We start from the raw sequence: 14,397 nt of genomic DNA on the forward strand, positions 1-14,397 counted from the left end.
ATGTTGTCGACAACCTATAGCTTATTATACACCGTTGGAAAGAGCTCAATGAGTAGGTTTAAAATATAATTTTAAAATTAAAAATGGCGGTGCCAGACAGGAAAATGTGAGTAATTTTCATTTCCCCCCCCCCTATTTCTGTCACTAATGGAGCTAAAAATTTAAAAATCACATTAGCTATGCGTTATTCAATGCTTATCAAGGGAAAACTATTCCGATTGAAATCCATCTTTTACTTTTTGTGTTAGAATTAAAAAACAATTTTTTATTGTACTTCGATAGCGCACTTCTTTGTGCTAAGTAACTCTCCTTTTGGTGACAAAAAGGTTGCTAAATAGTTAGTTAATAATTCTATAAAAGTCATTTATAAATTTTGCAACGAGAAGCATTTTTTAACAATTTGCAAAGCTGGAGTTTTCCCATCAAGGAGGTTCTCAGAGAGCCAGTGTTGAGGGGGCAGGCTGGTGGAGAGGCACATGCGAGTTGCTTCTCCCCCAAGACTTTAATCGCTTCTCCCACCCTTGTCATTCACAACAACTGGAAAGAAAGACTCAAATAGACAATGTTTTCGTTAGTTCCTCAGTTTTAGGCCAAGCCGGGGTACTACAAACTTTTTTCCAGTTACCATAAAGCTCTCTCTATTTGAGATACTACACTAATGACCATTCGTGACTACGGACCCTTCTCCCTGAGTGACTGGTACTCAGTAGTTGACCGATTTATTTACTTATTTTACTCACATTTTCCTTATTTTTTTAATATACTTGAATAATAAATTTATGCTTAATAAACTGTGTTAATATACTAAATTTGTTGTTCTTATTCCAAAAACATTACTACTAAAGTAACAATATCAGGAAAAAAAAAATTTTAGAGTACTTTTCATATTCTTTTATTATTATTATTAGCCATATGGTGCAAGGAAGCCTGAGGCTTATGCTGCACCAACCAAAAAAAATTTCTGAGTTACCTTGTGTGTGTGTGTGTGTGTGTGTGTGTGTGTGTGTGTGTGTGTGTGTGAGAGAGAGAGAGAGAGAGAGAGAGAGAGAGAGAGAGAGAGAGAGAGAGAAGTAGAAGGAAATCGCCAAGAAAGAGAAGAATGATGATATCCAGCTCAGGACCCTGGGTGCACCAAGCCCATACTCACCAGATGTGAGCCCCTTCTCCCTGAGTGACTGGTACTCAGTAGTTGACCGATTTATTTACTTATTTTACTCACATTGTCCTTATTTTTTTAATATACTTGAATAATAAATTTATGCTTAATAAACTGTGTTTATATACTAAATTTGTTGTTCTTATTCCAAAAACATTACTACTAAAGTAACAATATCAGGAAAAAAAAAATTTTAGAGTACTTTTCATATTCTTTTATTATTATTATTAGCCATATGGTGCAAGGAAGCCTGAGGCTTATGCTGCACCAACCAAAAAAAATTTCTGAGTTACCTTGTGTGTGTGTGTGTGTGTGTGTGTGTGTGTGTGTGTGTGTGTGTGTGTGTGTGTGTGTGTGTGTGTGTGTGTGTGTGTGTGTGTGTGTGTGTGTGTGAGAGAGAGAGAGAAGTAGAAGGAAATCGCCAAGAAAGAGAAGAATGATGATATCCAGCTGAGGACCCTGGGTGCGCCAAGCCCATACTCACCAGATGTGAGCCCCTGGGTTTTAATTTTCAATTTTTCCTGATAGCAAAGATGAGTACCGGCACCTATTTTTTTACAAAAAAAGCACTGAGTGTGGGAGAAAGTAAGCTCAACGGCAAATGAAAACTGCTGGAAAAAATATATTGAAAAAGATGAGATTACTAATAATAACTTTAAATGAGCAGCATTTTCAGAACAAGAAGCAAAGGCTGCTTGTAACATACCTGGTGGCAGTCATGGAGAAAATGACCTGGCTGCCCGGATTGAGGTCGATGCAGAAGCTCCGATTGCACATTACCTGAGCAAGAAAGAAATCGCAGACTCTGTGAACATTGGGAAGACAATCGACAAACAGAAGGCCAGTGACATAGAGAGTGACTCAGAAGATAATGTGGGTGACTCATTTAAAGAAAGAGCACCAGAAATTAACAAAATGCTTGAAAGCATTAATGAGGTTGGGGTGCTTAGAAGATCGGAGTGATAGTGAACATCTTCACTTACTGCATCTGAACACTATTAAGAATTACATACTGAAAAAACGATGTCATCAGTTCTGGCAAACTAAATTACGTGATCATTTCAGAATGGATACGTAAAATGTAAGGCGTCCCCCTAGCCAGGTGGGAAGGAGCAGTAGTGCGTAGCACACGCTTCTTGATTAGACCGGGATTCAAGCCCGTCACCACCAAATACGGAGGATTCGGAAAGGTCAGGGAATGACCACCGCATATCCCCGGAGCAATATGGCCTTAGTTGCTAATGCTCCTAAAAACCAAATAACAAACAAACAAACGTAAAATGTAAGTCCATAACACCATTGTGTATTAGTATAACATAAAGGGAAGTATATAACCTTTAATACTTTATGTATTTTAGTCTGCATACTAATAAAACATTAGTAAATAAAGTATTTATTTACTAAGTAAAGTATATTTATATAAAAAAAAAAGTGGGAAAAAATGGTAAAATTTTTTCAGCTATAACATGCTTTAGTTATAATGCGGGTATTAAAGTTGTTGCCTGACATCTGGATTATATCAAGGTTGCACTGTATTTGAAAATTACATATCACACTTCAAAGCGATATATAAAAAAAGTAAACATTCTGTAAAAGACACGATTTCCAGAAATCTTCAGGAAAAGCTGGAAAAATTGGCAGGTATGCTTACTTTTATTTATCTGTTGTGCATGTGTTCAATCATCCTAACAGGTTCAAATAATTATAATATTTGTATGAGTTTTTAAATATTTTTAAATGTTCATATCAGTAAAATTAGTCAACTAATTTTCCTGATATGATGACTAATGGTTTGCTCAATTCATCATGAAAAGATAATGAAATGAAATCATTTGATGAAACCATTTATTTTTTAATGATTCATCAGGAATCATTTGTTCTGAAATGTGAACTTGGCATTCTACATAATTAAAGCTTATAAATTACAAAATACTCTCCTGAGCAATAAAAAAAAATGTATATCTTTCAATTTTTTTTTTTTTTTTAAGACACTCAGTTTTCTAAAGTATCTACATTTTCGTGCAAGTTCGTGAGATAAAATTTGGCCAGAAAGAAACTGTTCGTGGATTGCATCAAACGAAAAATTTAAAAAAAATTATTTTTTTTTTATAAAACAAAAATTTCAACTACACTTTCATATAGATGATAACCATTAAAATTAGCAATAAAATGCAAAACTGGAAGAACTGGATTAGTTAACTAAAATGCTATTTAGAGAATTGAAAAAAGGTCACTTTAAACTGTTTAATATCTGTGTCAAGCATACATGGGGTAACAGTGTGCTTTAAGAGATAGCATTATCTGTCTAAACAGGTAGGCAAAACTGATGTTTGTGAAAGATGTGAATTCTATCCTAAAAAACATGCATTTGCTTAAAATCTGTAAACAAATTGTAAGTGGAATGCTGCATTTCAAAACCATAAGTTGACTGATGGAGTGAGAGAGAAATATTTTCTGAATAGTTACAATGATACTGGAGAAATTAAACTAGCAAGAAACAATAACACACCAAATATCCCAAACCTCTCCATAGGAGAGGTTCAAGATTATTTGAATAGACTACCAAGCAGTGTTACATGCTACACAAAATGAATCAGAATTCCACATGAAGCTGCACCTCTTATTTTTTTATTTTATTTTTTTAAATGTATATACTTTTTTGTTTAAGGGCTGTGATGCCTCGGGCTATAGGAAATAGGTGACAACAGATTTCTCTACTCGGGGAAACATTACTTATTGAACTGCAGGAGTAGGCAACTCATAAAGGATTTCACAATATGAAATGTACAGTAAGAATTCCACCTTTTGCAAATTTAGTTTTTCTTCATTGCAACTTCATTACATATAAAAAAGATGTAAACATAAAGTATTGGAAATTGCTGAAATAATGAGCATTTAAATCTGGGTGAGGTGAATCTGTATGTATCTGCCTTTAATTTCATAAAGAATTTAAGATTATTTTCAGTCATTTCATGGTACATCATGTAACACTTATTTAGAGACTGTAAAGACAGCAGAACTGGTAAATTATGGTGATATGATTTACATAAAGTTATTAATATTGATTACACTTTATTACCCATTAATCTGATTATACATTTTTACATGTTAATTTGATTACACATTTATTTGTTAATTCCAAATGTTCTTAGTTTAAGAGTAAGTACATATAATGAACTGTAAGCCACTGTCTTGGTATGTGTAGCCAATGGTATTGTAAGGACAACATTACAGGAGTGAAGTATTTTAATTAATCTTATTAACCAAATTAATAACTAATGAAAAATTATTTAAAACTATCAAAATTTAATTCATTACCTGATGGTATTTGTTAACTAACTCAAGATTAAACCTTAACCTTAACAAATTAACGAGGGTATCTCCATGGGGACAAAGGTTTTACTGCTCCAGCTAACAGAGAAGTTTTTCTTAAATTTTTGCCGTTTTATTGACTTAATTGGCATATTAATTTATTTTCTTGAAGTAGCTTTCTATTCCTAGTTATGCTACTTAGTTTATTTTGAATTTAGATGGAGATTTTGTAGGTTATTACTTAGTATTGGTAGAATGTTGTACCGTTCAAAACTTGTCGCCATTGTTGTAGTATATTAGATCGATAAGGAATAGCGTGACATACAAAGGGTACTAGGAAAGTTTTGCAATACAGCTTTGTTTATTTAATTTTTTCAAAGTAATTTCCTCTACATTCAATACACCTCTCCATCCTCCGAAACCAATCTTTAAACCAGTTCTGCCAAGTTTCACTAGGGAGTAAAGCACACTCGTTGTCCCAAGCCCGTAGAAGGTTCTCATCACTGGAAAACCGCCTCCCTTTTAGCTTCATTTTCACATGCGGGAACAGTGCAAAGTCGCAGGGAGCAAGGTATGGACTGTAGGGAGGGTGCTCGAGAAGTTTCAGTCCTGTCATGGTCAAATATTCGGTGCAGGCTTTGGCGCGGTGAGCTGGAGCATTTATAGTGATGGAGGTACCAGGTGTCCATTCTTGACTTTGGCCGCAGGTTCTTCATAGATCCAATGACTTTAGGCAGGCATTGTTCAGTATACCACTTAGCTGTGACTGTCTTCTGCGTGTCCAAAACGACACGTTCCACAATTCCACTCGATTTGAAAAATACAGCTATCATTTTCTTCTTTACAGATCGGGATTTTCTGACAATTACGGATGTGTCGTCATCATCAAAGACCCAAACTTTGTTTTGAGCCTTGGTCGGCAGATCGTAATAGTACAGCCAAGTCTCGTCACCTGTCACGATATTGTTCACATACCGAGATTGTCCCTTATCAAACTTTTTTAGCATCTCCCGGCACCAAGTCACATGTCATGTCATCTGCTCTTCAGTCAGTTGATGCGGCACCCAGAGAGAACAAAGTTTCTTCACGTGCAAATGATCTTGCAGAATCGAACGAATTGCTGGTGCATTTAGGCCCAAAGTATCCTCTATCTGTTGGTAGGTCACTCGCCTGTTTTCGTCAAGCATTTTCCTCACAGCAGTAACGTTTTCCTCCGTAACTGACGTTCGTGGCCTTCCCGGCCTCTCAGAATCCTCCAGAGTGAAATTTCCCCTTTGGAATTCTCTATACCACCTGAATATCGTTGTACGATGTGGACAATCATCATCTAGTGCAAGAGTCATTTCTTCTAAGCACTGGTCTATGGTTAAACCACGCACGAAATTATACCGCAAAACTGTCCTTATCTCATTTCGTGACCACGATGCCATCGCAAGCACTTTACACTCTCACTACTAATGAATAACTGAGCCCATCGACTTGGCGCGGCGGCTACTATGCACATATGAACATGTCTCAACATGCAGCAACAAGCAGCTTCCTGTGATTCATTGTTGCAACATATTGCAAAACTTTCCTAGTACCCTTTGTATATCTCAAACTTGATAGCGTAAGATATAACATAAAACTAGATAGTTTAACATGTAGCACTGTATTAGGAATCTGTTAGCTTATTACAGTATTGTCAATTAATCAATTAAATTTAAACATCTTATTAATTTTTATTGTCTATACTGCAATTTAATTAAACTTTCCATTTAAATCTTGATTTTTTAAGGAGTCCTTATGTGCTGTAATGTAATAACTAGATCGTACGTATAGCTTAGCTTAATTTTCAGCACTCACCTCATAGTAATCTGCTTAGCTGGTGGAGAGTTTTTTTTTTTTTTTTTTTTCTTCATTTAATTTAATTTAATTAGGCAACCATAGAATGGAAGGTGCACTTTCCTTTCTTAAAAAAAAAAAATTTTTATAGCCCATAACTTAGTTTTAAACCCATAATCCCTGTAAGTTATTAGAATCCTATAACCACTATGTATGTGGTAAAACTCTCCACCAGCTAAGCAGATTACTATGAGGTGAGTGCTGAAAATTAAGCTAAGCTATACATACGATCTACTTTCCATTTAATTTAATTTAATTAGGCAACCATAGAATGGAAGGTGCACTTTCCTTTCTTAAAAAAAAAATTTTTATAGCCCATAACTTAGTTTTAAACCCATAATCCCTGTAAGTTATTAGAATCCTATAACCACTATGTATGTGGTAAAACTCTCCACCAGCTAAGCAGATTACTATGAGGTGAGTGCTGAAAATTAAGCTAAGCTATACATACGATCTACTTTCCATTTAATTAAATTGTATTTAAACAGAAATCATGCCCCAGACTAGAGAAGCAAAGCAACGTGCACAAAGTAGCTGAATTGCAGTGGTTTGGTGGTGAATCGAAGGGGGCGATTCTCTAACGCATCACAGTCTAAAAAAATGTTCAAAATGTGACAAGTTTGCAGCCCTTTCTGGAATAGGACATGATCTAGGCATAGAGGATGTCTTTCTGTGTGTGTACCAGGTGCAGAGATTGTGAAGAAATTAAGTGCCAACTCAGCTTTCAGATGGGTGTCTATGAGAGTTTGAAAAATCAGGTAGATACCCTTGAAGGAATTAAAATTGGTGGACATCAAGCTCTCAGCTGCCGAACTCAATGTCAGAGCACACTCTTGTGCACCAGGCAACACAGCAGCAATCTTCAGGTAAGAATGCACTAGTACCATAGGAGCTACTTATTGTCAGTGACTCAATTGTCAGGGAACAGGAAACATATTGTGCAAAAAGGATAGGTGGAATAAGGACCAGAATATATCTACCAGGAGAAAAAATTGATGAAAATGTGGAGCAGATATCATCTTTTAAGGGCACAAAAGGTGATATCGTTGTACACATTTGCAATAATGGCATTAAGTGTAGGAGATCTGGGGATTTACTTAGCAAGTACAGGTCAATGTTGAAAAAAAGTTGCAAGTTAGGGTTAAATTTGAAGGTGTCTGCAATCCTGCCCAGACACAATAGGAGGGAGTATATGAGAGCCTAGTCATCTCATGTGCAAAGCTCATGAGATAGCAGCTTGGAAAGCCAGTTGCTAGGGGTTTCAGGAACTGTTTAGTGTCATGAAACAAGTAAATACATGGGCTGTGTTACAGTAACTAAGAGTAAGAGCAGTTGCATGTATACTTCCATGTACACCAATGCATTAGCATTGGCAGAGGCATATGATGCAAGAAAGCAAGCTTATACAACATCAGCCAAAAAAATTCCCATTTCACCCATCCATTCGCTCAAAATGTTTGACTAGTTCTGCCTTGAATTTGTTTAAGCTGTCAACTTCTACAACAACAGATGGAACTTTGTTCCAGAAATCAACCACCTGCTGGCTATAGACAAATTTCCACACATCTATTCTACAACTGTCTTTCCTCAATATGAATTTATGTCCCTTCAAGCAATAATCTACACAAGAGGAAGAATCATATCGGCATTGAGCTTGCTCAAACCATTCAAGATCTTATATACCTCAATCGGATCACCTCGCAGGTACCTAGTCCCCAGACACTGTAATTTACAAAACTTAAGCCTTTCTTCATAAGCGCAACCCTTTGTCCCATTCACTAATCTTGTTGCCCTTCTCTGTACTCGTTCCAGCAGCTCTATATCCTTCCTAAAATGGGGTCTCCAGACCTGTATACAGTACAAAAAGTGTGGCCTGACCATTGCCTAAAACAAGGGGATAATCACCTCCTTATCCCTGCTAAAATATTCCTGTATATCATTGACAAGACACCATGAGCTACTCTTGCAGACCATCTGCACTACTCAGAAAACTTCATATCTGGTTGCACAATTACCCCCCAGGTCCTTTTCATTCTCTACCACCCTGACCGTAGTACCACCCAGTTGGTATACTACTCTGGAGTTACTGCTACCCATATGCAGTACTTTATATTTGTCAATGTTAAACTTCAGTTGCCACCTCTCAGCCCATCTGCTCTACTTTTATAGATACTGTTGCAGTAATGTACTGTCATTAGTGTCATTAACAACCTTGCCAACCTTCACATCGTCTGCAAACTTAGGCATTAAGCCTGATACACCTTCATCAACATCATTAATAATACAGAAACAACAATGGACCCAACACTGAACCCTGGGGTACTCCACTAATAACATTAGTCCACGAAGAGCAGTGTCCATTGATTACCACAGTCTGTTTTCTCCCACTCAACCATCCCTTTATCCATAGCTGCAGTTTGCCCCCAATGCCACATTACTCCAATTTGTACAGCAGTCTTCCACATGCAACAGTATCAAAAGCCTTCCTAAGATTCCAAGTATATGATATCAAAATTATTCTTTGCATTCAGTTCCTATGTGACCATGTCATAGAATCCAATCAAATTGGTCAGACAAGACATCCCCTTGACAAACCCATGCTGTGTTTGAATTATTGCTGCTGTCTTGTCCAGATGATTCTGCAGTCTTTCTTTGACTAGCGCCTCCATTAATTTCCCTGGAACAAAAATTAAACTAACAGGTCTGTAATTACTTGTCACCCTTTGATCCTCCTTTGTGAATTGGGGTCACATTTGCACATCTCTAGTCCTTGGGTACCTCCCCTGAATCCAAAGTTCTCATAATTATGGCTAAGGGTTGCTTACTTTCTTTGCTGCCTCATTTAATATAACTGGATAGAACCCATCCACTCCAGGTGCCTTTCTTATGTTTATCTTCAACAGTTTCTGCTCCACTTTGCTCTCAGTTATTAAAAAATCATTTAACTCCCTATTAGAGTCTGATAAACTTCTGGCCTTTCCCTCCTTAAATAAGTCATGTGTGAATGTATAGATGCAAAATACTCATTCAGTTTGGCAGCTATCTGAGCAAGATCATCTACAGTCAAACTATCGATATCAAGTAAACCAATCTGATTCATCCCCTTCCTTCTAGAGTTTACATAAGTAAAGAACTCTTTGCTATTTTTCTTTGCATTCTTTGCCACAGATTTCTTGTAATCTGCCTTTGCCTGCCTAACATTCTTTGTGACTTCATTACAGACCAGCTTATATCTACCATAGGCTTCTGTGTCACTTGTAAATTTATATGTATCCCATGCATTTTTCTTCTCTGTCACACGTCTCATTAATTCATCTCACATCCATGTAGACCTAAATCTTGAACAATACTTCTTAGTTGGAATGAGCTTCTAAGATTAATTCTTTGAATGCTTCCCATTTAGAATTTGCTGTTGGTAACATCATCAGTTAGTCCTACTGTATAGAATTTAAAAACTGTCTCAGACCACCATAGTCACCTTTACGAAAGCAAAAACCCTTTCCTTTACCATGATGGTAATTACCTCTTTGAATAAATCTCACATCAGCACACTGTGATCACTGCCACCTAGTGGTTCCTTTATCTGCAGATTCTTAATGCATGAAGAATCACTACTGATAATCAGATCAAGAGTACTAGTCCCTGTAATTGCCTCCTGAACGTGCTGCTGTAGAAAACAATCATCCGATAAATTCACAAAAGGCTTGCTAGTGTGCGGGTGACCAAGCCACAAGTTCCAGTCAATATTTGGGAAATTAAAATCCCTGATTATAAGACAATCTGATATACTGGCCCACTTTACTTCTCTGTACAGCTGTTCATTATACTCATCTGAGTCATTAGGCCTATATAACACACCCCTACTCTCAATTTTGCTTTGTCAGTGTTTATGTCACACCAAACTGACTCAACACTGCACTGCACTGTCCACCCATATCAACTGGCTGTACTTCCTTAGCTGTTGTGTTTATTAACAGCATAACCCCTCCTCCCTTCCTATCCTGTCTATCCTTTCTATACACATTCTACTCCCCAAATGCCAATTCTGCATTCCCTACATCTGTGTGACACCATGTCTCTGATATCCCAACAATATCTGCCTTTGATGTTTTGACCAACACCTCAAATTCATCGAATTTATTTACCAAAATCCTGGCATGCAAGGAGTATAGTAAAAAATTTGATGAATTTGAAGTTGCTATAATGGATAAAAGGGTGGTTGAGTGGGAGAAGACAGCGAGTGGTAATCAATGGACACTGCTCTTCATGGACTAATATTATTAGTGGTGTACCCCCGGAGTTCGGTGATGGGCCCTTTGTTGTTTTCTAAATTTATCAATGATAATGATGAAGGTATATCAAGCTGAATGTCGAAGTTTGTAGATGATACAAAGGTTGGCAGCATTGTTAATGACAGCAATGGCAGTATGCTACTGAAACAAGATCTATAAAAGTTAGGCAGATGGGCTGAGAAGTGGCAACTGAAGTTTAACACTGACAAATGCAAAGTACTGCATATGGGTAGCAGTAACCCCAGAATAATGTACCAACTACATTATTGTAGTTGGTACATTAATGAAAGAGATCTGGGGGTAATTGCATAGTCAGATATGAAGTTTTCTGAGAAGTGCAGACAGGCAGTGCCAGAGCAAGTCATGGAGTCTTGTCAATGATAAAAATGATTTTTGCTAGCAGGGATAAGGAGGTGATTATCCTCTTGTATAAGGCAATGGTCAGGCCACACCTTGATTAATGCATACAGGTCTAGAAACCTCATTTTAGGAAGGATGTAGAGTTGCTAGAACGAGTACAGAGAAGGTCAACAAGAGTGGTGAGGGGAACGAAGGGGTGTTTTTACGAAGAAAGGCTTAAGTTCTGCAAATTGCAGTGTCTGGAGACTAGGCACCTGCAAGGTGATCTAACTGAAGGTGTATAATGCCTTGAATGGATTGAGAAGGCTCAATGTTGATGGGATTACAAACCTGAGAGGGCATAAACTGAAATTTAGGAAAGACAGTTGTCGAATAGAAGTGCGGAAATTTGGCTTTAGCTAGCAGGTGATTGCTGGAACAAACTTCCATCTGTCGTGGAAGTTGATCGCTTAAATAAATTCCAAGGAAGACGTAGACAAACATTTGGAGTGAATGGATGGGTGAAATGGTTTTTTTTTTTTTTTTTTGGCTGTTGCTGTATAAGCTTGCTTTCTTGTATCATATGCCTCTACTAATGCTAAATAAGAAATGTGTAATAATGTGTAATCAAAATTTAAACAACTTCATGTAAATCATATCACCATAATTTACTAGTTCTGATGTCTTTACAGTCGCTAAAGAAGTGATACAGGAAGTACCATGAAATATCTGAGTATAATCTGTAATTCTTTAAGAAATTAAAGGCAGATTATACTCCACGCAGGTTTAAGTGCTCAGTACTTCAACTTTCAGTTCTTGATATATCTACACAACATGCCACTAATAGAATATTTAAGAAACAATGTATAAATATAAATATAAAGATATAAATGAATACATATTTAAAAAATTAAATTTTCTCATTGTATGATATGCATTCATTACTATTTATTGTTATTATTGGCGTTGCTAAAGAAAAGCCAACATTATTAATTAATCTTATATATAAAAACATAATACTGCTGTCAAAGTACACTGCCATAATAAAACGTTAGAGAACTTACAAGGGTAGTGTATCCACCCATATACCAGGAACATTATTATATGAGGGATATAAAATGAATATCATTATACCAGGGGTAAATCACTATACCCACTGTATAATAATGTTCATTACTGATTATTATTATTATCTGCACTGCCTTATATGAATACACACATTTTTTTTAGTGAAATACTATTCTTCTGCATATACGAGGGGCATTCAATAAATTATCTACCTAAGGTACTTCCCATGGTTATATTTCAATAATTCATGATTTATCATGTTCCTACATATCTCAACTTGAATCATACTAATTTTTATCCCACTATGTTTTTAGGTTGTGCTGCTGTAACAGAAAGATGAGAGACAACTGTATCAAATTAAGGATTTGCTGAAATTGGAGCATAGTTCAGTCATCAAGTTTCTCACCAAAGAAGGAAATGGACCAAAGGCCATTCATGAAAGGATGGTGGCTGTGTATAGCACAGAGTACCAGGTAAAATTCTGGTCAAAACACAAGTGGTGTAGAGAGTCCATCGAAGATGACCCATGTCCAGGAAGGCCTGTGAGAGCAACCACTCCGGGAATGTGCCAAGCTGTGGAAACCCTTTTGCTGAATGACAGACATTTAAAGGTGTCCCAAATCTCTAAAGAATATGACATATCTGAGGGAGCAGTTATAACAATCCTCCGTGAACATTTGGGGATGTTTTTTTTTAAGGTCAGTGCAAGGTGGGTCCCTAGATTTCTGACCCCCTCTGCAGAAACAATTCAGAGTACTGTGTTGTGAGGAGAATTTAGAGTTTAATGGAAGGGATTCTGAAACTTTCATCTCCAGAATTGTTATGGGTGATGAAACATGGGTTCATTACTGGGATCCTGAGACCAAGCAAGAATCAATGCAATGGAAGCACAAGGGTTCTCTCCCATTCAAAAAGGTTGGCAAGATTATGGCCACCATTATTTGGGATGCTGTGGGAATTTTGTACATTCATTACTTGGAACACGAGCAGACAGGCACTGGGGAGTCATATGCATCCCTACTGTACAACCTAAGGAATGTCATAAAGGAAAAACACTGCGGAAAACTTTCCAGAGGTGTGCTCCTTCTTCAGGACAATGCACTAGCGCACAGGTCACATGTTGTTGCTGCTGCTTTAAGAGACTGACTTTACAGAACTTACTCATCCACCTTACAGTCAGATCTGGCCCCCAGTGACTATTTCCTGTTTCGATACCTCAATAAAAACATATGTGGACATCGCTTTACTGATGTTAATGAACTGAAGTCTGCTATTTCTAAGTTCCTTGATGGGCAGGACAAAGAATTTTATTTGTCTGATATTTCCTCATCACCAACAAAATGGAACAAAAGTACTGAAATTCAGGAGTTACACTGAAAAATAAAAAATAGATTTTTGCCTCAATCTCATTTCCTCCATAGGTCGATAGATAATTTATTGAATGCCACACGTATGTTAAATCATTACTCTCTTAACTACCGCTGGTAAATCCCTTTTATGTTCCTACTGATAAAAATCCACTGGAAACCAGCCAATTCAATACTATCCAAGTATGTTACTAACAGTAACAATTATAATCAAAAAAACTGTATCCAAAAAGAAACTGTTTATCATTTAAACATTTTAAGTGATAAACAGTTTCTAGGACAGAAACATGGTTATGTGCCAAGGTTCCTATTTGTTTTTAGGCACATCAGCAAGTATTATGTCTGTGCAAGTGCATATTCACATGCTGATTTGCATACTGTGCAGGGTGCAAGGTTTGAAATAATTCATGGGGGGCTACCCCCTTCACCTGAGATAAACTAACTACAGCCCTGATTGAAGAGGCCTTTAGATTTTTCTACACTCTACAACAGGACTTGGACCTAGACCTCTCCAAACGAGTGACAAATAGTGAAATCACTGCACCGCATGAAGAACTATGCATTACCTCTTTTTATTATGTTCCTACTAATAAAAATTCACTGGAAACTAGCCAATTCAATATTACTCCATATGTAAATGATATGTTAGTTACATCTGACTAACATACATATGTTAGTCAGATGTGACTAACATATCATTTGAATTTAGATAAAACCTACTGGTTAGGGAAACAGTACACTACTATGATGGTTACATACAAACAGTTGTTTAGTGGAAAATTAAAGCTATTTTTTTTTAACGATAGGATTGCACAGTGATATTTTAATGCTAATTGTTTTTCAAGGATTAATTGTTTTTTAAGATTCACGCTTCTTATTTTATAAACCACTTGTAGTAACTGTTTTCAATGGTTTGGGGGGGGGGGATTTATGAAATCCTCTGGTCTCTAGCAGAATTTGAACTCTAGCCTCTCCCAAA

At 36.8% G+C, this 14,397-nt stretch overlaps 1 protein-coding gene across 5 annotated transcripts in view; it reads right to left on the reverse strand.

Annotated features, from left to right (window-relative positions):
• Positions 1 to 14,397, reverse strand: part of LOC150086088 (DNA-binding protein RFX2-like) — a 483,547-nt gene that overhangs the window by 430,375 nt on the left and 38,775 nt on the right. The gene's annotated exons all lie outside the window — the stretch shown is intronic.

Source organism: Mastigoproctus giganteus, chromosome 5 (genome assembly GCF_048544385.1).
Source record: "Mastigoproctus giganteus isolate SK-2022 chromosome 5, ASM4854438v1, whole genome shotgun sequence".
Taxonomy (NCBI): Eukaryota; Metazoa; Arthropoda; class Arachnida; order Uropygi; family Thelyphonidae; genus Mastigoproctus; species Mastigoproctus giganteus.